This window comes from Giraffa tippelskirchi, chromosome 1 (genome assembly GCF_054371585.1).
Source record: "Giraffa tippelskirchi isolate mGirTip1 chromosome 1, T2T-mGirTip1v1.2.pri, whole genome shotgun sequence".
Taxonomy (NCBI): domain Eukaryota; kingdom Metazoa; phylum Chordata; class Mammalia; order Artiodactyla; family Giraffidae; genus Giraffa; species Giraffa tippelskirchi.
Genome location: NC_137275.1, coordinates 164,097,538 through 164,121,607, shown reverse-complemented (window position 1 = coordinate 164,121,607; position 24,070 = coordinate 164,097,538). Strand labels below are relative to the sequence as shown.

At 40.9% G+C, this 24,070-nt stretch overlaps 1 long non-coding RNA gene across 1 annotated transcript; it reads right to left on the bottom strand.

Annotated features, from left to right (window-relative positions):
• Nucleotides 1-830: 830 nt before the first annotated feature.
• Nucleotides 831-22,802, bottom strand: LOC145511294 (uncharacterized). Its single transcript, XR_014057749.1, has 3 exons — nucleotides 22,681-22,802; nucleotides 18,845-18,915; nucleotides 831-1,094 (listed from the first exon to the last, which is right to left on the bottom strand). It is a non-coding gene; the product is annotated as an uncharacterized LOC145511294 (long non-coding RNA).
• Between the last annotated feature and the right edge of the window lie 1,268 nt (nucleotides 22,803-24,070).

The following is a 24,070-nucleotide window of genomic DNA, read 5'->3' as shown; positions in this document are numbered from 1 at the left end:
GCTCTGGTCTGTGAGGATACATGGAGGGAAATAGTGGCTTTTCCAAGTTCTAATCAGCTGCATACAGTCCCTTCAAACACCCACCTACCTGTTTACTCCTCACCCTCCTCCTCACTCCATAGAACTGCATGACAGTCCAACTTTGCTGCTTCCCCTGATGACAAAGACGCACATGTTTTCTTCCATTCTCTTTCCCACCTATCATTTTCCCCCTTAAACGCATAGGTCAAATGTCTCCTTATTTTCCTTAGTTTTTAACAGTATATATCTAAGCTAATTACTCCCTGGGCAATTATCGCCTCTTATCTAATTATCATTTTTATCCCTGTGTTCCTACACCTGCCACAGCTTAGACCCAATTATGTCATTAAAATCTGTATCTGTTGGGCTCTTCTCACATTTGTGAATGAGAAATAAATAAAAGCAAGGATCCTTTAAACAAATGGTGATGGAGCAATTGGAAATCCCTGGGGGTGGAAAAAAAGCAATAAAGAAAAAAAAAGCATTGACCTAAACCTCACACCTTGTACAAAAATTAATCCAAAATGGATCGCAGGTTTAAATGTAATATTAGAGTTACAAATCTTTCAGAAAAAAATAGAAAATCTTTGGGATCTAGATCTAGGTAAAGAATTACTAGTTCTGACATCAATCATACAATGTACAAAAGGAAAATTTGAAAATTGGACCTTATCAAAATTAAAAATATTTGCAAAAGAGCTGTTAAGAGGATGTGAAGATAAGCTACAAACTGAGAAGAAAATTTTCAATTGTATATCAGACAGAGGACAAGTATCTATAATATATAAGGAATTCTCAAAACTCAACAATTGAAAAGACAAACAATCTAATTAGAAAATGAGAGGAAGACATGAGATGACATTTTCACAGAAGAGGATAGATATATACATGACTAATAAACATGTGAGAAGGACAGACAAAATGATCACAATATAAATTATCAGGGGCTGTTCTACAGCAACAGAGAGGAAGGATTGGACAGAAAGTGTGAAGATACTTTAGGAAATTAAAGTCATGTATCAAAGGGGCGACATCAGCAAGATGGCAGACTCAGAGGTCCCAGACTTCATCCCCTAGAAAAAACATGATTTAGCAGATTAGACACATTATATATACATTGTATATATAAATATGTATGTATATATATATTCACAAGGGACATTTTGACACACAGTATGCACTACACACACACACACACACACACACACACACACACACAATGGAATATTATTCAGCCTTAAAGAAGGAAATCCTGCTATTTCAGACAACATGTACAAACCTGGAGGACATTAACCATGAATGAACCTGGAGGCTAAGTGAAATAAGCCAGATACAGAAAGACAAATATTGCATGATTTCACTTATATGTGGAATCTAAAATAGTCAAACTCATAGAGGCAGAGAGTAGAATGTTGGTTTCCAGGGCTGTACAACTCATCTGCTCAACTCCCTCCTGCCCACTGCCAACTCTCCCTCTTTAAGAATAAAAGCCCCATATTCAGGGCTTCCGTGGTGGCTCAGATGGTAAAGAAGACCTGGGTTCAATCCCTGGGTTGGGAAGATCCCCCTGGAGAAGGGAATGGCAACCCACTCCAGTATTTTTGCCTGGAGAATCCCATGGACAGAGGAGCCTGGAAGGCTACAGTCTCTGGGGTCGCAAAGAGTTGGACATGACTGAGTGACTAACACTTTGACATTCCCCGTATCCAAGAGCTTCAAGAAGGGGACTGAGCATGGACCAACAGTGTGGTTTCCACACTCCTTGTGAGGGACTCTATAAGCCCATCTCATTTACCAGAAGCCAGTTGTGTGTTCTTTGATTAGACCCATTATCTGTTGTAGGGGAGGCAAAGATCCCCTTTGAGAATTTCCCTTCAACTCTCGGAGGTCCCAAAGATGAGGCAATGCCTGCTGATGAGACGCCTCTGGTCTGGGCTATTTAGGATCTAGGATTGGGGTTCTTTAGATATGTTCTTCCTGTGTTGTGCCTGGCAACAAAAGAGCCTATTGCTTTGAGTGCCTTCCAGTGATAGATGTGTCTAGTCATTTCCCACCCCTGGCACTCAGAGTCCCCAAGGGACACACAGGATCAGGCCCATAAAAATAGCAAGTGTGCAGGGCTGAACAAAATGCCCTAGACTGGCCCTGTGTTGAGCTTTTGTTAACAACTGCTGATATACAAAACACCAATTAAACCAAAATTGAAAACAAACTATTATTTCTGTCCTAGATTTTGCATGTAAGTATTTCAGTTTAAATTGATGAAGGTGGTAGGAAGTAAGAAAATCTGTATTTTTTCACTTCCATAAACATATCTGCTCTAGTCCCAAATCAGAATGCTTTTCTTTATCACTTCTACTGCCAGGAAGATAACAAAGCAATTCAGAGCTTAGTAGAGGAAGTAGATTTGCCCTTGGCACAAACCTTTTTGTCAAATTAAGAGATACTGAGGCTGAGCATTCTCAGGACTGTGGACTGTGTTAGTCACTCAGTCGTGTCTGAGTCTTTGCGACCCGATGAACTGTAGTCCACCAGGCTTCTCTGTCCATGGAATTCTCCAGGCAAGAATACTGGAGTGGATTGCCATTCCCTTCTCCAGAGGAACTTCCCAACCCAGGGATCGAACCCTGGTCTCCTGCCTCGCTTTCTCAGGAAGCGCCTTTAAATATCTAGTCGACAGAGGATTAGGGCCCAGGACCACTACAGGGACAGGACTTTGGGTTCATGAGGGTTCTCCCCACAGGGTGTGGGTAGACCTGGGCCAGCACAGTGTGCGAGAAAGACAACCAGGTCACAGACGGTGAATAAAAGGCTTTCCACATCCAGAGGAAGGGTCCAGGCAAGGAGCAGGTGCGAGTTCCATAGACAAGTCCCAGAGTCAGTCAGAAGTGTCTCTTTCTGGTGACCAGCTTTTGCTAAGAGTATTATTATTATTATTATTTTTTGCTAAGAGTATTATTATGGGGAATGTTACACTAATTGCAGTCCACTTGATAGTCACAAGTTAACCTTGATTTTCAACTGCTTCTAGTCATCTGAGAACTACACACCTGGACTGCATCCTTTTGGCCACTTCTGGAGGTTCCTTAAAGACTTTTACTTCTGTGTCACTTCTTTCTCACACAGAATACACATACAGAAACACATTCACATATATTTCCATTTTTCTCTACTTTTCTCTACCTAGTATCATTTTTTTACAACTAGGCATATCTTTTTAAATGTCTTTTTATGTGGTAAATTACATATAATATTTACCATTTTTAAGTGTACAGCTCAGTGGAACTAAGCATATTCACATTGTTGTTCAACCATCATCACCACACAGCTCCATAGTTTTCGCCATCTTCCCAAACTGAACTTTATACGCATTAAATAATATCAATAACCCCCATCCTCCATCCCCCTGACCCTGGCAACCACAATCCTACTTTCTGTCTCTGTAAATTTGAATACTCTAGACATTTCATATCAGTAGAATCATACAATTTGTCCTTTTGTATCTGGCTTATTTCACTGAGCATAATGTCTTCAATGTTTATCCGTGTTGTAGAATATGTCAGAATTTCTTTCCTTTGTGAGTCTGACTAATGCTGAATTATATGTATACCATTCATTTTGTTTATCCATTCATCCATCAGTGGACTTTTGGGTTGCTTCCTCTTTTTGACTACTGTGAATACTGCTACTATGAACTTAGGTATACAAATATTTATTCAAGTCTCTGCTTTCAATTCTTTGGAACTGCATACCTAGAAGTGGGGTTGCTGGATCGTAAATGTTATCGTTTAAAAATATTTTTATGATGGAAAATTTCTAACATTCACCCAAGTGGAAAGGATATTATAAGCAGCCCATGTCCCCATCACCCAGCTTCAACCACTACTGGCTCATGGCTGATTTTGTTGCATCCATCCTTTACCACTGGAGTACTCTAAAACAAATCCACACACCTATCATTACACTTGTAAATACTTCAGAGTCTACTTCTAACAGAAGTGATCTTTTTTAGGGAGATTTTTTTTTGGGGGGGAGTAAATTTACATTGTGAGTGCTTAACTACTAAATATCAATTTAAGTAAATACTCATTGAGCATTTATCACTGTTTGGAACTTTAAAGTGGCAGCCTTCCAAAGAAATGTTTTATTATAAAAATTTTGAAATATACTATAAACTAGAGAAAATAAAAAAGGCACCCCCATGTGACCATCACTCAGCTTCAGTGACTATCAATAGCAAAATGGTACTCCTTTTCAAAACGTAGGCATAAGATTGCTCAAGTGATAATCTGTAACTTCATTCCTCTGGACAAAAGAACAGGAATTAGAATGGAGTTGATAGCAAGAAGAATTCTTTTAATTCTGGAAAGGCTTATTACTCATTGCTTATTTTTAAATGACCGGAGCTTTGCTATAAATGTTCATAAATATCAGCTCAAATTCTCAGCTACGGTGTGACTCCTGGTTTATCTGAGCTCACTTGTCGTTCCTCCCTGGTTTAAATCTAGGTGACTTTCAGATTTTTCCAGCCTAGATGGTTATTTACAGAAAGAACAAGTTGACATTTGAATAAAGGCAATGGCTAAGAAGTTATTTCTCCTTTTATCACAGGCACAGAAAATGTGCGGTCAAAAATGGAAGCTGCACACAGGTTCAACTTTTTTAAATAAGGAATTTGTATAATTTTAGACACAGATGCATTTTCTGATTATTCTTATAAAGACCGTATCACTAAACTTTTGTTGCTTAACAAATCATCCCCCAAATTCAGTGACTTAAAACAATACTCATCAAGATGGAAGGATTTTCTTTGTTAGATATCAAAACTTAGTATATGTCATTGATTCTAAGACACATTATCTTTGAAATTAGGCTACATAGATCTAACAATCTCTGACATTGTGAAATTACTCTTCATCAAGTAGCAGTCAGGGCATATTTGTTGTTACCTTCACAAGACTGAATATGGTCATGGCTGTTTACTTGGTCATCACCTCAGTTAAGTAGAATGTATTGTTATCTGCATGTGGCTCAGATGGTAAAGAAGCTGTCTGCAATGTGGGAGACTTAGGTTCTATCCCTGGGGCGGGACGATCCCCTGGAAAAGGGAATGGCAACCCACTCTAGTACCCTTGCCTGGAGAATTCCATGGACGGAAGAGCCTGGCGGGCTACAGTCCATGGGGTCATGAAGAGTCAGACATGACTGAGTAACTAACACACACACACACGTATATGTTTAGTTAATTAATCTTCAAAAAGACTGCATTTTTCAACCAAAATTCTGTATGGAAATAAGTTATTGTGTACCAAGAAAAGTGCTGAAGCAGGTCAGTTGCATAGATTATTGATATTAGTGAAACAAATTTTCATTGTTGGAGAAATGATCTTGATTAGACAGATATGTCCTTGCAGATCTGTGTTTTATGAGACCTAAGAAAGGACCTAAGAAAGGATTACACACAATGGTGTGATCACTCACCTAGAGCCAGACATCCTGGAATGTGAAGTCAAGTGGGCCTTAGGAAGCATCACTACAAACAAAGCTAGTGGAGGTGATGGAATTCCAGTTGAGTTATTTCAAATCCTAAAAGATGATGCTGTGAAAGTGCTGCACTCAATATGCCAGCAAATTTGGAGAACTCAGCAGTGGCCATAGGACTGGAAAACGTCAGTTTTTATTCCAATCTCAAAGAAAGGCAATGCCAAAGAGTATTTAAACTACTGCACAATTGCACTCATCTCACATGCTAGCAAAGTAACACTCAAAATACTCCAAGCCAGGCTTCAACAGTACATGAACCATGAAATTCCAGATGTTCAAGCTGGATTTAGAAAAGGCAGAGGAACCAGAGATCAAATTGCCAGCATCCATTGGATCATACAGAAAGCAAGAGAATTCCAGAAAAACATTTACTTCTGCTTTATTGACTATGCCAAAGCCTTTGACTGTGTGGATCACAAGAAACTGTGGAAAATTCTTCAAAAGATGGGAATACCAGACCACCTGACCTGCCTCCTGAAAAATATGTATGCAGGTCAAGAAGCAACAGTTAGAACCGGACATAGAACAACCGACTGGTTCCAAATCAGGAAAGAAGTAGATCAAGGCTGTACATTGTCACTCTGCTTATTTAACTTATATGCAGAGTACATCATGTGAAATGCCAGGCTGGATGAAGCACAAGCTGCAATCAAGATTGCCAGGAGAAATATCAATAACCTCAGATACGCAGATGATACCACCCTTATGGCAGAAAGTGAAGAAGAACTAAAGAGTCTCTTGATGAAAGTGAAAGAGGAGAGTGAAAAAGTTGGCTTAAAACTCAACATTCAGAAAACTGTCACCATGGCATCTGGTCCCATCACTTCATGGCAAATAGATGCGGAAACAATGGAAACAGTGAGAGACTTTATTTTCTTGGGCTCCAAAATCACTGCAGATGGTGATGGAAGCCATAAAATTAAAAGACACTTGCTTCTTGGAAGAAAAGCTATGACCAACCTAGACAGCATATTAAAAAGCAGAGACATTACTTTGCCAACAACTTTGCTAGTCAAAGCTATGGTTTTTCCAGTAGTCATGCATGGATGTGAGAGTTGGACTATAAGGAAAGCTGAGTGCTGAAGAATTGATGCTTTTGAACTGTGGTGCTGGAGAAGACTCTTGAGAGTCCCTTGGACTGCAAGGAGATCAAACCAGTCAGTCCTAAAGGAAATCAGTCCTGAATATTCTTTGGAAGGACTGATGCTGAAGCTGAAACTCCAATACTTGGGCCACTTAATGCAAAGAACTGACTCCTTGGAAAAGACCCTGATGTTGGGAAAGACTGAAGGCAGGAGGAGAAGGGGATGACAGAGGATGAGATGGTTGGATGGCATCACCGACTCGATGGATATAAGTTTGAGTAAGCTCTGGGCGCTGGTGATGGACAGGGAAGCCTGGCATGCTGCAGTCCATGGGGTCACAAACAGGTGGACATGACTGAGCAACTGAACTGAACTGAAGAAAAGATTAAATGACATTGTGTTGTATTTTATGACTAAAATTCATTGAAAAGAATTGCCCATTATATACTAAAAAAACTTTTCAAAATGGGTGTCAGAAACTTGGCCTCCTAAAATCATGTAATCAATAGTTGAGCATTCCTTAAAGAAGTACTACATCAGACTGCCCTGGTGGTACAGGGGATCAGAATCCATGTGCTAATGCAGGAGACACGGTTTCGATTCCTGGTCCATGATGATTCTGCATGCCACAGAGAAACTAATCCTGCGCATTACAACTACTATGCCTGGGCTCTTGAGCTCTCGAGCTTCAACTACTGAGCCCATGTGCTGCGGCTACTGAAGCTCACATGCCTAGAGCCTGTGTTCCACAACAAGAGAAGGCACTGCAGTGAGAAGCCTCTGCACAGCAACAAACAGTAACCCCCTGCTACTGTAGAAAGCTCTCACGCAGCAACAAAGACCCAGTGCAACCAACAATTAACTAATTAAAAAAAATAAGTGCCACATTTTCAGTGCTCTTAATGGCTGACAGACAAACCAAAATACCACGAGAAGTATCTTGGACTCAATAGAGGACTAGAGGACTCAATAAGCTATAAGTTTGTTTCTCTGAGATATAAAAGAATTCCAGGGGCAGCCTGTACAGGATGGATATATAGCATCACAAAGCTACCAGGGATATGTTCTGTTTGATCTTACTGTTCTGCCATCTTCTGCACATGACTCTTGATTCATGACATAATATAGCTGCTTCAGATCCAGACATCACGTGCATATTCCAAGAATGAAAGAAAGAATGGAGAGGAAGCAAAGGGCAGGTGCCAGCTAACTTTCTAGAGGAGCATATGCTTGTTAAAGGAAGGGAAGAAAAAGTCTGTAAACCCTGGGTCTCCAGGAGAGAAGCACTCCCTGCCCCCAGATATTCACTCTCATCTATTTTTAGGCCCTGGCTGGCATCAGGAGATAGGTCCTGAGTCACAATGTCAGGAACCCAGAAGGGTACTTCATGCGGACTCTGCTAAGGGCTACTCCAGAAGTGCTAGTAAAAGGAAGGGGCCAAAAGCTTCAGTCTCAGTCTCCTCTCCTCCCTCTTCTTCAGGCCACTTCTTCCCAAACCTACTTGTCTCTCATCCTTCCTTCTTTTGTTTAGCATTTCCCTGTCAGATTCTAGAGCACTGTGTGGGCTACAGAGTCAGTAGAACACAATCTTACCCAAATCCAACATCTGTTGGTTCATAATCACCCAGTAAATCCACTATGTGAATATAAGCAGCAGATCTGCTCCCTCTCAGCAGGGATTGCATATTTCATGGAATCTTTGCAACTCTCAGACCCCTCCCTGAGGAAATGGGAGTGAATGAAGAATTGTGCCCCAAGGACCTACTAGGTTTGAGGATCCTCTTCACAGAGCACCTCAGAGGTTTGTGATTGTTGTGTGACACGTGGCATGTCAATACATTCACAGCACAAGCCCTCCCATAGGACATTCAGGATGTAACCCTACTGGTCAAACACAGCCCCTTTGTCCACACAAGTAGCTAGAGCTGTATGTGTGAGGGACTTTGAACACATCTTAGAACAAGGCTGACTTAGTCTCTGCCTCCATAGAGCTTTGTCCTACAAGTCTGACAGAAGATTCAACTCTTTAAACTTAAGGTCTCTGTTTTTTTTTAAATTTTCATTACTCTAGGAGGTAGGTCAAAAAAGATCTTGCTGTGATTTATGTCAAAGAGTGTCCTGCCTATCTTTTCCTTTAAGGGTTCTATAGTATCCATCCTTACATTGAGGTTTTTAATTCATTTTGAGTTTATTTTTGTGTATAGTGTTAGGGAGTGTTCTAGTTTCATTGGTTTACATGTAGCTGTCCATCGACAGGTAAATAAATAATGAAGATATGGTACATATGTACAATGGAGTATTACTCAGCCATAAAAAAGAATGAAATAATGCCAGTAGCAGCAACATGGATGGACCTAGAGATTGTCATACTGAGTGAAGTCAGTCAGAGAAAGACAAATATCATATGTTATTGCTTATATGTGGAGTCTAAGAAAAGGGTACAAATGAACATATCTACAAAACAGAAATAGAATTACAGACATAGAAAACAACTTATGGCTACCAGGGGGTAAGGGGGGAGGGATAAATTGGGAGTTTTGGATTGACATATATATACTACTATATATAAAACAGATAACTAAAAAGAATCTGCTGTATAGCACAGGGAACTCTACTCAATACTCTGTAGTGGCCTATATGGGAAAAGAATCTAAGAGTGGATGTATGTATATGTATAACTGATTCACTTTGCCGTACACCAGAAACTAGCACAACACTGGAAATCAACTATACTCCAATAAAAATTACCAACTCCCCCCAAAACAACAAAAAAACCCCACAAAACTTAAGGTCTCTGATGTAGGGCAGTGTGTTTCAACAGACCTGGTAATCACTATTTACCTAAGCTCCTTCCTTTGACCCTCCTTTTTCTTGGACTTCTTCTCAGGGATCTCGAAGGAAAAGTAGATCAAACATCTATCCTTGTTTGTTGCATGGAAGCCAGCCATTACTCCTTCCCAACATCATCACCTTTCCCTATTTCAAAGTGTAATTATCCAGTCTTGGAAGCACCTTGGTATAAACCCCCTTAGTGACCTGCATGTAAACATGGCAGGCTGTTTTCCCCAAAAGGTCACAGCAAAATTTCCAGCCCCACATTGTTTCAGAATCTTGGCTCTCTCTAAGAGGCAGGTTCTATTTAGTCTTCCCTTGAACCTGAATGGGACTTGTGACTACTTCAGAGAGTAGAATGTGGCAGAAATAATGATTCATGACTTGTGAAGCTCAGTCAGAGAAGAAGATAAAACTTCCTCCTGGCTCCCTCTCTTGGAGGGCTTGCCCTCAGAACTTGGCTGCCATGCTGTGAGGAAGTCCAAACCAACTCTCATAGAGGAGCCACATGGGACGGTTGAAATGGAGACAACTGAGACTCCAGCCAACAGCTGGCACCAGCTGCCAGATGCATGTATGAATGAACTCTCAGATGATTCCAGCCCCCCAGCCTTCATGGCCCCAGATATTGTGGAGCAAAGACAGGCTGTCCCTCCTGCACTCTGTCCACATTCCTAACCCATAGACTCCATGAACATGAGCAATGGCTCTTTCCACCGCTCACTTTTAGGGTAATTTATTAGACAGCCAGAGTAAGTAGGACAGGAAACCAAGCATAAAATACAAAACCTGCTAAGGTCCTTATCTCAGCACCTGCAGACTCCTACTCGTCCTGTATCACAGTAGCAACGCACAGAGACCAGAGGGGTAACCACAGGGATGGTTTTGCTCCCATGGCCAGCTCAGCCATGAGGGAAGCAAAGATGTGGAAAATGGGAAGAGAACTGCAGAAGCATAAGAATAATTGGGAATTGACTGTACAGTGTATAGAATGTCATTTACCCAACCCTGACCTTTTCTAACCCTGGTGTTGTGTCTGCTAGAACTCTGTTTTGGCATTGGCATTTTATAGTTGTCCCTACCCCACTTTTTTTTTTTTTTTTTTAAGAAAGAAGAAAAGGTATGTGGGCAGTGGGGGTTTGAATCATTTCATTCCCCTGGGCCTTATTACCTCCAGCTTTTTTACTTCCCTAGAAGGTCTCTCCTATTTGTACACATCTACTCCTTATTGCTTGGTTTGCTAAAGACCAAGAAATTGAGAATTTAATGAGCTGAATACCCAATAAGTGGGGGGCACCATCAGCAACCCCCCAGTAATCCCAAAATCATCATAATCATTATCAACATTGGTTTTTTGTGGTGGTGTTGTTTTCTGTTGATTTCTTTTGCCACTCTGTGTGGCTTGCGGGATCTTAGATCTACTAGGGATCGAATCTGGGCCCTTGAAGTGAAAGTGCAGTCCTAACCACTGGACCACTGGGGAAGTCCCTCATTATCAATGTTATTGTCATCATAATCTTTGACATGACCAAGTGATGCTTAATCTTATGAAAAGTAAAACTCCAAACCACTTGAGAATATTCTGCTATTCTTATTCATTTGTAGCTATTTTACTCTAGGTCCCCTGAGTAGAACCCAAGACAAGGACCTATGTGCAGCTAGTCTTTGTGGAAGGTGACCCCAGGGAGTGAGAGTGAATGAGAGGGGAGACTAGACCTGGAAGGCAGACAAACATTAGGGTGTATTAAAAGGGTATGTTTTTTGAAGTTGCTTCATTAGATTGTGCGGTGTGATTCCATCAGACTTCCTGAGAGGCACATGGAATTTCTCCACTGTAGGGCTTCCCAGGTGGTGCAGTGGTAAAGAATCCACCTGCCAATGCAGGAGATGTAAGAGATGTGGGTTTGATCCCTGGATCAAGACACCCTGGAGTAGGAAATGGCAATCCACTCCAGTATTCTTGCCTGGGAAATCCCAAGAACAGAGGAGCCTGGCGGGCTACAGTCCATGGGATCACAAAGAGTCAGACATGACTGAGTATCTGAACAGGATAATATTGGCTAGCATTTGCTGGGCACCAACTGTGCTATGTATTTCCAAACACCGTTTAATTAGCAGAACACCACCACGAGGGAGGTTTTAATTATCCCCATTTTATAGATGACAAAACTGGGGCTTAAAAGCTTAAACTGTCTGAGGCCACAGAGCTTGGCAGAGGTGGAACCCCACCTTCCAACTTCAAAATCCTTTGCCACTTTACAACAGCTTCTCCTGTGCAAAGAGGGCAGAGAGTTTTGTTGGTCTCTCTCAGAAGCTCTTATAAAATGCAAAATTATCTTTTTGACCTCAAATCAAAAGCCTCTGAAGAAAAAGTCCCCAAAAGTACAGTGGGAATTGTCTGGCAAACTTATACTCAGCTGGAAGCCCAGCTGAGAAGGAACATTCTCTGAGACCCTTGATAAGCCTCTCCAGCCCATGTTATGTTTGTGAAGATGCAGCTGACGTCACAGAAACACATGGACTGCAAAACCACAGACCAATGAAAAACTTAGGATCTAAGCACAAAACTGAGTTTTAGGTCTCAAGGAATCCCTGGCAGGAAGCACGTGAAGTTCCTTGTGGCCCCTTCACTGTCATCCTCCTTCATCAGTCAGAGTCCTATTCTTAGTTTGAGGGATCTCAGTTGTCACCAACGAGAACTCTCAACTGGCGGAATAATTACAGTGGCTCAGAATAGCACATCTGAAGTAGCGAGCCAGCATGCCGCTACATTAAGAGAAACTGGGTGGGGAGGAGCGAGATTCTGTGCATGCTGGAAGCCAGGTCACAGGGCCTTCCTTTTTCACTCAGGGAAAAGGCCAGAATCACTGGTTTTGCTGTAAAAACAGTGCTTTAGGGAATAAGAAGTAAATTTAGAGTAGAGAGCTAGTACACAAAGACTAAAAAAAAAAGCAGCCTTTATTCATTTAATGCCTTTTCTTCATTCTGCCAGATTAAAAAAATGGGAATAGCGTTGTTCTCTTGTAGTTATAAAATGAACATATTCTCATTGTAAAAAAAGAAAAAAAAAGACATATAATAAAGTATAAAAAGGAAAGTGAGTAAACAACATGATCCTAATGTATAGTACAGGGAACTCTTCAATATCCTGTGACAAACCACAGTGGAAAAGAATATATACATATATGCACTTCCCAGGTGGCACTAGTGGTAAAGAACCCACCTGCCAATACAGGAGACATGAGATGCAGGTTTGATCCCTGGGTTGAGAAGATCCCCTGGAGGAGGGAATGGCACCCCACTCCAGTATTCTTGCCTGGGAAATCCCATGGACAGAAGAGACTGTGTGCTATAGTCCACAGAGTTGCAAAGAGTCAGACATGACTGAAGAGACTTAGCATGCACACATGCATATATATATATATATATATATATATATATACACACATACATATATATATATGTATACCTATATGTATAACTGGGTCACTTTGCTGTATAGAATAAATTAACACAACATCGTAAATCAACTATACTTCAATAAAATTTTTTTTAAAAAGAAAAGTAAAAATTGGCATTAATTCCATTATCCAGAGCTCAGAGATACAAACACTATTCACTTTATGGTATGGAGTTTTGTTGCTGTTGTATGCAAACAGGTGGTATTTGCTACCCAGAACTTTCCCCTCTTTCTCCAGGAAAAGTCTGCCCAAATTCTTTTGGCATCTGTCTCTCCCTCTGGTTCTTAGTCTGCTGGTTAGGGATTGCCTCACTCTTGGTTCCATTATCCCGTATGGCTTCAGCTTACCACTGGAGCCCATCACCCTGGCCAAGGAATTTGGTTCAGGAGTGCTCATGTGACCCAAACCAGAGCAACCCCAGTGAAGTTCATGTCTTTTTCTGGGACACTGAAACAAAGATGCTCTCTACATTCTACGCGAGATGAGGAAACAGAGCCCCAGGGATTGTTGGCAGCTATCTGGGGATCATGAGAGAAGAAGCAACTCTACAGAATGCATAAGAGAGAGAAAGAGAAACCAGGCCCTCCAGAATGTCTGTCATTGAGCCCCTGGAATCCAGCCTTTTCAGTTACAGGAATCAACTGACTTCGTTATTATATCAGCTTTGAGTTGAGTTTTCAGTTATTAGTAGCTGGGGAAAAATTCTAATCAATATCAGTTCCTTTGGACTTTGGCCTTACCCCAACACTTATGGTTTTATGAAAAAAATAGGGATTGTAATATCTTTTCAGGTCAAGAAACACAGGCATATGTAATAGTGATTTCTAATGTCCGTCTTGCCTTGTAAAGCTCTACTTAAATGTCATCTCAGTTGGGCTTCCCCTGACCCACCCTTAATCACTCTTTATCACAACACCCTTTCCATTTTCATCATTGTACTAACACGACCCAGCATAAAAAAAAAGTTTTTATCTATTTATTCCAGGTCACCAATCATTAAAATGTAAGCGCCATTAAAAAAGATGCCTGTATCCCTAAATTTTACAAAGATATTCTCTCAACGTATGTGCTCAATGAAAGCTTATTGAATGAATGACTGAATGTCTGAATAATGTTTCATGTATACACAATAGTTTATTTAAGGCAAGCCCCTATTGTTGAATATTTAGGATGTTTCTAAGTTTTTTCTCATAAAAACAATTATCTTCAAACATTAATTATTTTCTTAGTATAAATTCTTGAAGTAGAACTGTTGATCAAAGGCAAACATGTTGAAGGTTCTTGATGAATATTGTTATGTCATCTTGCAAAAAATGTATACCAGTTCTGCTCCAACAATAAAACATGAGACTCTAAGGCTCTACTTCATACCCTACAGATGAAAAATCTTTGTTGTCTTATTTTTCATGTGCCAGGCCTTGTGCCAAGAAATTACCTGTATTATAGCATGTAACCCTCACAATCAACCTCTTGAGATAGATGCAAATTTTACACTTAGTTTACAGATGAGGCAACAAAGATGTTATATAATTAGCCCAGGATCCACTAATGAGTAGTTTTCAGAGAGGGATTCAAACACAGGTAGTCTTCTCAGGGACTGATATCCTCAATTACTGTGCTTTATGAAGTCACTGCCTTCAAAGGTATTCTACTCCCTAAGCTTTGTCAGTAAAGAAAGGAAGATGACATACACTGGTGTTAAGTTTGGGCTAATATTTTTGTAGTGCTTACACTGGGCCAGTCACTTAGGTAGTTTCTTTCTTTTTTTTTTTTTTTTTACTTATTTATTTTTAATTTTATTATTATTATTATTTATTTTAGTTGGAGGCTAATTACTTTACAATATTGTAGCAGTTTTTGCCATACATTGATATGAATCAGCCATGGGTTTACATGTGTTCCCCATCCTGAACCCCCCTCCCACCTCCCTCCCCATCCCATCCCTCTGGGTCATCCCATTGCAGTTTCTTCATTTAACTCTCACCACCACATTTTGTAGAAGGAAATACCACAATTCTTACTTTGTACATGAGGAGCCTGCAGCTCAGGCAATTTATCCCAGTTCCCAGAAGCAGTGAGTCACTGTAGTCAGATCAGCTGAGATGCCAGCCTTTCCTCTGAATTCAGGATGGATGGACATGAGTAGCTCTACCCCAGCCTTTCAGGGTCTCTCTCACAGGACCTTCTTCCTCTCTGAGATCAATCATCTGTGCAGCAGTCCTGCAGAATTTTACCCTCCTTCCATCCAGTTAGTATAAATGCACGAAAACTAAAGAGTTGGCCCTGCTCCCCCCTCTGTCACATGCATATCTATTGATGGATAAGTATTAATGTATGAAATGTTAATTCATTTAGTCCTGAAGAGGAATCCAGACCGAGGGATAATTCTAGCAGCTGGGCCTAAAACCATTATCTAATCTTCTGCAATGTCCTAGACTACATTCTATTTCTATAGAGAATATTTCAGAACACATTGCCTCAGACCAAGGCCACAAATGTGACCTCTACAATCATCCTGCTAACAAAGGTGGAGGAAATCCCATTTGGTCCTTATTCAGCAGAGTTCTGGGAGCCAATTTTCTAAGCAACAAAAATATATTTGCCACCCTCTCCCAATCTCTATTTTTTATTCCAACATATTTCAACTGTGGTAGCCATGGAGAGCAGGACTTGAAGAGATATACTCATGAATGATTTCTAGAGCCAAGTGAAATTTCTGGCCCATCTTACAGAGGAAGTTGAAAACCATGCCAAGGAGGAGCAGACTTCCTTCTGCATGTTCAGAATGCTGGTGTCCCTTGCAGTTATGTGGATGCTGCACACCCAGCATCCATGAGGGGAGGGGAGGGAGGGTTGCAAACTCAATGTCCTCACGAGTCTTGAAGGTCATATTGGCGAATGAGGCTGCGTGGTTTCCACAGTGGGCAGAAAACACGCAGCTCCCGTCTGTAACTGTCATATAATGTGAGCCCAAAACTGCCAAATCTACCATTTTATAAAGAAAAGCCCCAAATCTTGACTTGTATATAAAATATACTGATTTTTAAATTAAAAAAACTTTCCATCACCTTGTGCAGGCCAAACAAAACATGTTTGTGAACTAAATTAGGTCCATAGCTTCTGGCAATTTGCAAGCTCAGTTTCAAAGTGCTTTTTTAAAAAATTGTAAGTAGAATATAATACAACATGATCAACAAACTATTTCCAGAGATCCTATAGGAGTGACCTCTAGAAGGAAACACTGGAATACTGGACTCAGAAGCAGAAAATTTTGTTTTGAATTCAAACTATACGTACTTTTTATTAGCTGAAGGATTCTAAACAATTTAAAGAACTCAGTTATGGATTACTTATAAAACTAGCATAGCCGCCCCTGCTATTCTTAATATATATAGGCTGTTGCAAAGAACAAATCAGACTGTCAACTGAGGAATTTCTCATGCAAATAAAATAATTTGTAATGTAAACTTCTGAAAGGCAAAGAATAGGTCATAGTACATAGTGTTTGTGTTTATCTGCACACTGATGCACTCAATAAATATTTTTAACTGACTGAGCTTACCAGAATTCCTACTATAATTCCAGTTTAGAGATTTAATCTCTTTCAGAGTCTACAAAATACTTTGTGTGACTCTTAAGCATAATAATTCACATAGTGACTGATGAGTGATACAACTATTGATCAAAGTTCCCAGACATAGTGAAATCACATGCTAATGTGTAGCTCTTTGTCTGGTAGAGATGCAAATAATTTTTGTCTGGTGGAAAAAACAAAGACAAAGGTTATCAATTACTATCCTGTAGGATATTAACCAGCTTTATATAACTCTGAATTCTTAGCCTAATTGATATTCCTTAATAATTACTTATCTATAACTAGTTCCTCAGATGCTCTTTAAACCAATTCTAACATCTTACTGGTTGCCTCATTAAATAACAGTATTAAAAAAAAACTTTGACAAGGATTCACATTATATTTGCATGAGAATTAAAATTTTATTCCTTTGAAAACTATACTTTGATATTAGCCTGTCTTTTCTTAGCCAAACTAAGTTCTTTGATTTTCTCAACTTGTTTTACTAATGTTCTCCAGTTTATATCAGTGCTGTCAATGCTGAAGTTTAACTGGGCACAATGTTAGAAAATCTTATATCACTGACATGCTTTTGGACAGATATATTTCAATTTATTCATTCATTCATTCATTCCATTTTCCAACAAACATTTCTGGAATATATACAGGACACTGAAGAGGATACAATGATGAGTAAAAGACACACACACACACCAAACATCCCTTTTAAGGAAGTTGAGGGAGTGGGGAGCAGTTCTATACATTGATAACTAGAATATCAGAGGATACAGATGAAGGGCTATGGAAACTTACTGAAGGAGTCAGTGTTAAATTTGACTGAGGGCATCAGAGAAGGCCTGACAGAGAATGTGATACATTACCTGAATCTGGAAGGATGACTAGGATTTTGAAAAATGGTGAAGAAAAGAAAGGTATTCCCAGCAGAAGAAACAGATAATTCAAGGAATGTACCGGGGACGTGTCCTTCTATGAAACTGGAATATACATGGGCTTTGAAGGAGAAACTTACCCGAAAAAGGCTGTGGGGGTCTACTGTTATAAAGCAAACGACTTTAAACTCAGTGACTGCACACAACACTTGTATAATATTTCTCATATATCTGCTGATCTAAGCTGAGCTCATCTAGAATGTTTCTGCTCCACATTCCTGCCCGGGAAACAGTAGGTGGTCTGAGGTGTTCCCTGGAATAGAATGGCAGAGATGCAGGAGAGCAAGCCACATATCAATCCAAAGCCAAGGGGTGGGGAGATAGATTCTGACTCTTTAGTGGAAGAAACTGTAAAGTCATACGGCAAAGAATATAGATACAGAGAGGGGTGAAGAAGTGGAACCAGTGATGCAGTATCCAAGGGAACCTGCAGGAAACCTGAATGCCATAATAAAGATTAAACTTTGTTGCTAAGAAACTAGATCTTAATTGTTCTCATCACAAAAAAGAAACAACAATTATATAACATGAAAGGGGCTAACATCAAGGTGGTCAGCCTACTGCAATATGTAAATGTATCAAATCAACAAGTTGCATGCCTTAAACTTACAGTAGTACTACATGTTAGTTATATCTCAATAAAAAATGACAGAATTAAACGTTGTCCTAAGCAGTGGAAAGTCATCACTCTTTTTTGAAGCAGCAAGGAGACATTCTTTGGTCTATGTTAGATGATTCTGCCTGCTAGCTAGGTGGAGAATTAGAGAGTTTATAACCAGCTGAACTAGGGTAGTGGCTGTGGGAAAAGGGACAGAGGGACAAAGTAAAAATAGTTCTTACGTAGAATAAAGTAGGTCATCTTTTGGAAGAAAAATAAGAAAATCAAAGACACCACTCAGATTTCTAAACTGATATGAGACTGAGAATATTGCTAGCTACTTTTACTGAATATTTACTTTGTGCCAGCTACTGTTGCAAACATATTACACATATCATTTGATTAAAGTGTCACACAAAACCCACAACACAGTGTTTCAGGGATAATGAGGGAACCAGCTCTCGGGGGAACTAACATTTGATTTGGGGAAGGGACTGGATTAGCAGCTTGATATCCTGGCCCATCATACTATTTTTGAGTAGTAACATGCCAGTGTATTTATTGGTATAAAACATCATTATGATTATTTTTAAATGCCTTAAATTCAAATCACTTTGGCTTAAAGGGGCATTTATTTGGAAAGGTTCAGAACCCATCTCCACCCCCCCCACCAACCCCCACATACACACATATATCCATCCCCTCTCTCAAATCCTTCTGAAGTATCTTTGCTGTAATTCCCTCTTCTTAGACTTCTAATGGGGTTTTTGCATACTCACCATTTGTTTCCCACAGATCCTTTGGTCCATCTATACTTATGGTAGTCCCTAACAGGGTTGTTTTAGAATGGCTGAGGGGTGGAAAGAAAAGAGAGCATTCAGTGCGGATTCTGGGAAGGAAGAGAAAGGAGGTTCAGAAGTTTCTAGTCCAGCTCCAGCCCTTTCTCCTTATTTTTCCCAAGTCTTCCTTCTTTCCACTCCTTTCTCTTATCCTCGGAGACAGATCTACTCTCATTAACTCAATACATCTCTCCAAGGATGATTTACATCAGTCAATGTATTTTTCCCCAATCATTCCTCCTAGAGAGAGACTCAAGCTCAGGACACAGGAACCTGGACTCTGGTCCTCTCTGAGGTGGAACAACATCTGAGGACAGTGCAGAAGCAATGAAACCATGTTGCACTTTTTATTGTACAAAACAAATACCAAACTACTACTATTGCCATTGCAATCACTACTAGTCTGGGGAATGTGAGTTGTGTCAATTTTATACCTGTGTATATAGAAGTGACTTAAAAAAGCTAGGATAGGAATGTGAAGAGCTGTATTTATCTCCCTCTCCATCAGTTCAGTTCAGTTCATTCAGTCGTGACCGACTCTTTGCGACCCCATGAATCGCAGCACGCCAGGCCTCCCTGTCCATCACCAACTCCCGGAGTCTACCCAAACTCATGTCCATCAAGTCGGTGATGCCATCCAGCCATCTCATCCTCTGTCGAACCCTTCTCCTCCTGCCCCCAATCCTTCCCAGCATCAGGGTCTTTTCCAATGAGTCAACTCTTCGCATGAGGTGGCCAAAGTATTGGAGTTTCAGCTTCAACATCAGTCCTTCCAATGAACACCCAGGACTGATCTCCTTTAGGATGGACTGGTTGGATCTCCTTGCAGTCCAAGGGACTCTCAAGAGTCTTCTCCAACACCACAGTTCAAAAGCATCAGTTCTTCGGGGCTCAGCTTTCTTCACTGTCCAACTCTCACATCCATACATGACCACTGGGAAAACCATAGCCTTGACTAGACAGACCTTTGTTGGCAAAGTAATGTCTCTGCTTTTTAATATGCTGTCTAGGTTGGTCATAACTTTCCTTCCAAGGAGCAAGCATCTTTTAATTTCATGGCTGCAATCACCATCTGCAGTGATTTTGGAGCCGAACAGAATAAAGTCTGACACTGTTTCCACTATTTCCCCACCCATTTCCCATGAAGTGATGGGACCAGATGCCATGATCTTAGTTTTCTGAATGTTGAGCTTTAAGCCAACTTTTTCACTCTCCTCTCTCACTTTCATCAAGAGGCTTTTTAGTTCCTCTTCACTTTCTGCCATAAGGGTGGTGTCATCTGCATATCTGAGGTTATTGATATTTCTCCCGGCAATCTTGATTCCAGCTTGTGCTTCTTCCAGCCCAGCGTTTCTCAAGATGTACTCTGCATATAAGTTAAATAAGCAGGGTGATGATATACAGCCTTGACGTACTCCTTTTCCTATTTGGAACCAGTCTGTTGTTCCATGTCCAGTTCTAACTGTTGCTTCCTCACCTACATACAGGTTTCTCAGGAGGCAGGTCTGGTATTCCCATCTCTTTCAGAATTTTCCACAGTTTGTGGTGATCCACACAAAGGCTTTGGCATAGTCAGTCAAGCAGAAATAGATGTTTTTCTGGTACTCTCTTGCTCTTTTAATGATCCAGCGGATGTTGGCAATTTGATCTCTGGTTCCTCTGCCTTTTCTAAATCCAGCTTGAACATCTGGAAGTTCACAGTTCATGTATTGCTGAAGCCTGGCTTGGAGAATTTTGAGCATTACTTTACTAGTGTGTGAGATGAGTGCAATTGTGTGGTAGTTTGAGCATTCTTTGACATTGCTTTTCTTCGGGATTGGAATAAAAACTGACCTTTTCCAGTCCTGTGGCCACTGCTGAGTTTTTCAAATTTGCTGGCATACTGAGTGCAGCACTTTCACAGCATCATCTTTCAGGATTTGAAATAGCTCAACTGGAATTCCATCACCTCCACTAGCTTCGTTTGTAGTGATGCTTACTAAGGCCCACTTGACCTCACATTCCAGGATGTCTGGCTCTAGGTGAGTGATCACACCATCGTGATTATCTGAGTCCTGAAGATCTTTTTTGTACACTTCTTCTGTGTATTCTTGCCACCTCTTCTTAATATCTTCTGCTTCTGTTAGGTCCATACCATTTCTGTCCTTTATCGAGCCCATCTTTGCATGAAATGTTCCCTTGGTATCTCTAACTTCCTTGAAGAGATCTCTAGTCTTTCCCAATCTGTTGTTTTTCTCTATTTCTTTGCACTGATCACTGAGGAAGGCTTTCTTATCTCTTCTTGCTATTCTTTGGAACTCTGCATTCAAATGGGAACATCTTTCCTTTTCTCCTTTGCTTTTCGCTTCTCTTCTTTTCACAGCTATCTGTAAGGCCTCCTCAGACAGCCATTTTGCTTTTTTGCATTTCTTTTCCATGGGGATGGTCTTGATTCCTGTGTCCTGTACAATGTCACATACCTCTGTCCATAGTTCATCAGGCACTCTATCAGATCTAGTCCCTTAAATCTATTTCTCACTTCCACTGTATAATCATAAGGGATTTGATTTAGGTCACATCTGAATGGTCTAGTGGTTTTCCCTACTTTCTTCAATTTAAGTCTGAATTTGGCAATAAGGAGTTCATGATCTGAGCCATAGTCATACATATACATATATATTTTAATTGACTTTCAGCCTTTTATTTTAAACCTCATTTATTCACTAAATGTTATTTTAAAATGTCAACTACCTTATTGTTATGGGGATTTCTAACACTATTATTTGAATTCCTTTTATTCATTATTTTTTAATTGAAGGATAACTGCTTTACAGAATTTTGTTGTTTTCTGTCAAACCTCAACATGAATCCTCCATAGGTATACATATATCCCCTCTTTGCTCTTAATTTTTAAGGCTTTTGTACGTATTCTTATTTAAAACAAATATATAGATAATATATGCATGTGAAATGTGTACCATATAGAATCTATAAAGAAGTGTGGATATAATTTTCCTTCTTTTGATTCATTCAGCTTTACCACTGGATGAGATGTACAGCTACAGGGGTAGCCTACAAGGTGAAGGGTATTGTGATGGTTAATTTTGTGTCTACTTGACTGTACTAAGATGGCCAGATTATTTGGTCAAATGTTATTCTGATGTTTCTATGAGGGTGTTTGGGGGATGAGATTACTATCCAAATTAGTATATTTAGAGTAAAACAGATTGTCCTTCATAATGTGGGTAGGCCTCAAGTCAGGCGTGAACATAGGAAAAAGCTGATCTTCCCTGAGCAAGAAGGAATTCTGCCAGTAAGCCTCCAAGTCTTCCTTGGGTCTCTAGTCTGCTGACCTAGCCTGCCGATTTGGGATTTACTAGGCCCCCTTGGGCTTCCCTGGTGGCTCAGACAGTAAAATATCTGCCTGCAATAAGGGAGACCTGGGTTTGATCCCTGGGTTGGGAAGATCCTCTGAAGGAGGGCATGGCAACCCACCCCAGTATTCTTGCCTGGAGAATCCCACAGACAGAGGAGCCTGGCAGGCTACAGCCCATGGGGTCACAAAGAGTCGGACATGACAGAGCGACTGAGCACAGCACAGCACAAGCCTCCACAACAGTGTGAGCAAGTCCTTAAAATAAATCTCTTTGTATATACACATCCTGCTGGTTCTGTTTCTCGGGAGAAGACTAATACAGGGACGTAGGCTTTCCCCTCCACTCTCCCTAGGGGATAGTTCCCTAGTTCTTCTCATGTCCCCCCATTTCTGAAACACCAGACAGAAAAAAAACCCTCACCTTGGAGGCCTCAGTAGATTCATAGCCCAATCACCACCACCATACGTGCCATCAGGGCTCCTCAGGACGTGCACCACTGCCTGCTCCAGCCTGTCAAATGCCAGCCTCTGTGTTGCTTTGCCTGAAGGAAGGGGGAGTTGAGAGTGAGGGGGTCAGGGCACCCTCTCCCCCATCAATGCAAGCGTATTTGAACTGAGCAGGCCTCAGTCAGTCTAAAGCCAGCTGGTTTTAGAACAAACAGCCTGGCTCCCCCACCACCTAGGTGGGAAAACTCTGAGGCACGAGTTTCATGCCATTCAGCAGAATTTCCTGGGGGGAGAGGGGAAGGGATTAAGTTCTGGTCTCCCATTGCAGTTTACCTGTATTTCCCAAACAAACTGCTTACACTCAAAACCTGGTCTTGGGTTCTGTGACCCAAATAACAATCTCCCCTATCCTCCACTGCACAACTACTGCTGTTTTATTCACCAGACAAAGTCAAGGTAGACGGAAGCAGTAAAGTGAGGGACAGACAGGTTATGCTGCACTTTTGTAAGATGCTGCTGATGAAGCAAGACTACTGTGCAGATTTGGAGAGTTTCAGAGGGCAGAAGGTGTCCCAGAGACCTGTGAGGATACAAAACGTAAGTCCCCCATGTTATTCTGCACACTCGTGGGAGATTTGCACTCTGCTGCATGATCTACCTTGTGTTTCAAATACCCACTCCCAACTCTGAGTAAAATAGATTTTGCAGAAAGATGGATAACTTATTTTCCTTGGGGATTCATACAGGTCATATTGCTATTTGAGAGGCAATGGCCCTGAGTGCTCTAGAATTTTAATTCTGGATTAGATCAGAAGGCAGGGCAGTTTCTACACAGCAGTTTTCAGTGCTTTCTCCAGTTTTACTGAATGGTCCTTGGAATTACGCTACTGCCCTACAGTGAACACAGTAAGGAATAAGTGAAGTCACTCAGTCGTATCCGACTCTTTGCGACCCCATGGACTATAGCCTACCAAGCTCCTTTGTCCATGGAATTTTCCAGGCAAGAGTACTGGAGTGGGTTGCCATTTCCTTCTCCAGGGGATCTTCCTGACCCAGGGATCAAACCCGGGGCTCCTGCATTGCAGGTAGAAACTTTACCATCTGAGCCACCTGGGAAGCCCAAAAATACTGGAGTGGGTTGTCGTTTCCTTCTCCAGGGGATCTTCCCAAACCAGGGATCAAACCTGGGTGGGTCTTCCACATTGCAGGCAGAGTCTTACCAACTGAGCCACGAGGTAAGACCACAGAAAGGAACGGACTTCCCAAATCCTCCTTGCAAGAAAGTGGTCATGATCGCATGATGCAAAATGAGACCCCACAGAATAAAAAGAAAAGGGGAGGGGAGAGAATTCTGGAAAAACTCC